General features: G+C 44.6%; 1 long non-coding RNA gene across 1 annotated transcript; it reads right to left on the reverse strand.

The window, feature by feature from the left end:
- Positions 1–1,708: 1,708 nt before the first annotated feature.
- Positions 1,709–3,515, reverse strand: LOC115554549 (uncharacterized). Its single transcript, XR_003978612.1, has 3 exons — positions 3,394–3,515; positions 3,110–3,233; positions 1,709–1,768 (listed from the first exon to the last, which is right to left on the reverse strand). It is a non-coding gene; the product is annotated as an uncharacterized LOC115554549 (long non-coding RNA).
- Between the last annotated feature and the right edge of the window lie 1,081 nt (positions 3,516–4,596).

Consider the following 4,596-nt stretch of genomic DNA (forward strand, 5'->3'; position numbering starts at 1 on the left):
GTAAACAGAGCGCATGGTACCGTGGCTACAAGCTGCTCAGGTGCCAGGTGATAATATATATCATATATTATATGATATAGATATCTATGCATAATATGGGTTTCTACGAGCCATTGCGATGCATCCACCGTAAACAGAGCGCATGGTACTGTCAGTGGCTACAAGCTGCTCAGGGCCACACCCCCACCCCCCTCCTTGACCTGCCTTGACACGCCCACCGTATACAGAGCGCATGGTAGTGGCTACAAGCTGCTCAGGGCCACACCCCCACCCCCCTCCTTGACCTGCCTTGACACGCCCACCGAAACAGCGCGTTTGGGGGAAGCTCAATGTGCGACTGTTTCGGAGTGACTGTAACTCTGCACCACGGCTGAATTTCGGGGACGTCTTTGAATACTGTGTTTGTGGCCCACTAATACCTATATTAAAGCATCATAAAATAGAATGGCATGGGATCTTTAAGAAGCTTATCTCCATATAAATCTGAGCTGTACATGAATCTGTTAATGAAGTCTCATTTCGACTCCTTCCTCCACTTCACTATTCATGTTCTGTTGCTTGCAGTTAACTACAGCCGCCCTTCCTGGGTAACGCCACCACCAATCCCTGGTCATCCATTGAAGCCATCTCTCTCACTCTGCACAGTCACACTGTTGCCGCTTCATTCTCATTGTCTCATAATCTCATTATTAAGGCTGCTGTGGATGCTTTAAAAAATAAACATTTTTCTCTTAGGTAAAATCAAACCAGTGGGATGTTAGATTGAAAACCTCCAAAGCAATGTATTAAAAATTGAAAGACAGTCCTATGTGAAGTTTCTTTTTTGGGGATTTTCAAAATGAGGTACGAAGCTAGAATGGATTGTCCCACTGTTTCTCAACCCTCTGAGATTATTACTATGAGTAGTAGTATTGCATGCATACAGTACTCACATCAGCGCCACAGTAAGCCTATAGAGGCTGCAACCATTTGCTTCTCAACAGATTGTGGTGTTTTAGAATGAAGGACCACTAGAGAGACAAGACAGGCGCCGCTACTATGCTAGCTACTAGGTAGTAACACCAGACCAGCATTAATCAATCAAAATAAGCTATCGACTGGCTGCTTTTCACAAACCAGAGCTGATCCAAGTGTTCTCATCAAGGGGTTGCGGGAGATGATGCCACACTCTCCACCGCTTGTTCTTGCTCTGCCCTTTTCTTCCCAAGGAATTTTCTTATGTCCATCTCTTATCAACGATATTTTATAACTGTACTTGACCTGAGAAGACCTCTGAGAAGTGGCGGGCGCCAGGGTGTTGCCATAGCAACACCTGAATTTGTTTTCGACACCAAGTTGGCTAGATTTATATATGTATTTATATTATTTTTTTATCTATAAGAATGAAAGAAATTGTGCAATGAAAGAATAAAACAATGATTGATGCATTTTTGTTTGAATAACATCTTGCTCCCGCGGCCAGTGCCAGCGCCGGCATTGCAAGGGGAGGGATATTACGTAAATTCGCAGGAGGCGGGACAAGTGCGGCCGCTGTCACTCAGGTTTGTTTTGGTTTGACGCAGACAGCACGAAGGCAGAACAGACCGCAGAAGTCAACGCGATCGTCTTCAATATTGAAGCTGTACCTTTATAATATATAATGAATCCTCACCTCTTCTCAATAGACTGATTTCCATCTTTCAACTCAGCAGGATGATTCATAGAGTGGTCACTCTTCATGGAGACACAGCTGGGTCCAGGGGAGTCTGCTCTCTGCTGCTGGACTCTTCTAGAAAACAAACAGGATTTCGTTTGATAGAAGCTGTACCGATATAATCTCTAGGGCTGTCACGTTCTGGTCGGTTGATTCAGGGGTCCACAACAATCAAGGACCGGTATGATTCTCCGAAAGTTTCGCGGACCGGGGGGGGGGGGGGGGGGGGGGGGGGGGGGGGGGGGGGGGGGGGGGGGGGGGGGGGGGGGGGGGGGGGGGGGGGGGGGGGGGGGGGGGGGGGGGGGGGGGGTGGTTGGGTTATGTTGCGCAGAGGTTGCCTAAAATGAAAACATGTTATATGCAATCTAACAACTGCATATAGACTTATGGCATGTAAAAGAGTGACGGTATTGCGAAGTAAATTGAGTTTATTAAGTGTGCATGCATTTTGCATGAATTAAAAAAAAATAATAATAATAATAATATAATTGTATTCAATATGGTATCCGTACCAAATGACCCACGGACCGGGGGTTGGGGACCACTGAGTTGATTGACTGGTTAATCGATATGCACTTGTTGGACCAGATTCTCTTTGGTCGGGCAATGGCTGGTGTTCCTTTAATAAGAACAAAGAGCTTCTTCATCCATTTTTTTATATTGGAGTGACGGGCTATATTGTGTTAGAAATAACATTAATTATGAATAAAATAATGTTGAAGGCTTAGTAGTTTCTGTTTCAACGATAAGACTTATACGACAGGGTCAAACCCATAAGGAAGACCGCTAGTCCTAACTTACTCAACCTTTACTCCGCTACTAACTCATTGATTCCAACAAAGTCATCGATCTGGCAGCATTTGGTTAAAAAGGACGACAAAATAGCATGCAAGTGTAGAGTAAGTTTGTGTGCAGATCAGCTAAAATGGTGGCATGAGTACTTTTTTCTTATACGTCTGTGATTCTTCAACCCCCTTCGTGTTTAACGCTCGCTAGGCTTTGAGTGGAACACAACAGAATTGGCTTCTTGTCACGAATCCCAGCAGCATCCAGTGGGCCCCGTTATATTACACACAGATAAAAGCTATAATCAATTCTTCGGTGGTGTCCGTCTATAAACGACGCTGCCCGACGCTCCGTGGCTCGTCCGCTGTCTGCTTCATATTGAAGCTCTGCCCTAACCGAGTGGACTCGGACCGAGAGGGGGTCTGAAACCCACTGCCCTTCTCCAAACAGCCCTTATGTGATGTTGAGGCTAGCAGGTAGAGTACAACGCACTGTGGTAGATTCTGTTAATCTGGAGATAACGGACGCATTGTTTTATAATCATCTTTTCACCATCGACCAATCGATTGGTCAGAGAGTTGGTTGAATTTAAGACTACAGCCCAAATCATCATCTCTAATCAATGCTTACCTTTTCTCAATAGACTGATTTCCATCTTTAAAGTTAAAAGGATGTTCCATAGAGGATGTTCCATCCACTCATCATGGAGACACAGCTGGGTCCAGGGGAGTCTGCTCTCTGCTGCTGCTCTGGGCTTCAACACACACCACACCACACCACACACACACACCACACACACACACACCACACACACACACACACACACACACACACACACACTTGTAAATATCAGCAGCAGTAGAGACTGATAACAACTAATTGGTCTGTTTTCCTCGTCTGTTTAAAAGTCCTACCTCTCCTCTCTGGGGGGGCGTCCATCTTTAAACACCAATGGTATATCCATAGACCAGCCACTCTACATGGAGACACAGCTGGGTCCAGGGAGTCTGCTCTCTGCTGCTGCTCTGGGCTTCAACACACACACACACACACACACACACACACACACACACACACACACACACACCACACACACACACACACACACACACCTATTACTCAGACTAATGATGGAGTCATGATGCATCACTGCTGAGCTCTGAGATGGACAACAGTCACAGACAGAGAGATCCTCTTCTTACCTCTTAGCTTTGCTCCGGCGGCCATGTTCCCCAGACAGAGTGGTCTTAGAGGTAGGACCCCCCTCCTCTCTCTCCTCATCCATAGTAGACTGGAGACCTGGACACAAACACAACTCATCCATCACTTCAATTGCCTTTTGAACTTCAGCCGTTTTTGAGAGAGGTCATTGAGACTGCGTCACACTAAAGCATTATGGACGTCATAGACCATCAATATGAACCCCACACATAACCACACCGCCCTCACTACAGTACAGATGGGTACAGCAGATGACCGATGAATTATTAAACACCTTGGAGACTGTAACTGTGCTTAAACTACAACGCAAAAAGATATACAATAGACTTAAAAGAAATGCATTGCGGTACAATTAAAGTAAAGAACGTTAGAATAATTTCTCCACTGGACCAAAGTCTGAATTCTGTCCCTTTACTGAACCACAGATTCAATATAGATCAACTGTGAAGCTCAACACATCGATAGTCAATACGAACAAATATATAACTTTTTTAAATATCACCACATTGAAAGGACTTCTGCCACGTCCTTCCTTTAATTCGGAGTAGCATGAAGACAAACGAATCTCTTGAATATTGAACGCAGTGTTCAATTTACCACACGGGTCAGAAAAGCAGTGAAACATGAACTAACGTTGCATTCTCTACAATAAACTCTGTCTTTAATTGATAAGCGATACACGGAGACACATACCAAGATGAGGTCAGTATTATATACAGCAACCTAAAGACAATATTAACGCTAGTAAACTGGTTGTTCATTATCATATGCATAACCGAAAGACAATATAAATGCTAGTAAACTGTCAGCCTACCTTACCTTATCGTATCTACTCCGGGATTATATTGCGTCCATACGGTATAAGTTGTAAAAGTTTAAATGTAAGGGAAGAAACG

Source organism: Gadus morhua, chromosome 11 (genome assembly GCF_902167405.1).
Source record: "Gadus morhua chromosome 11, gadMor3.0, whole genome shotgun sequence".
In the NCBI taxonomy this organism is placed as follows: Eukaryota; Metazoa; Chordata; class Actinopteri; order Gadiformes; family Gadidae; genus Gadus; species Gadus morhua.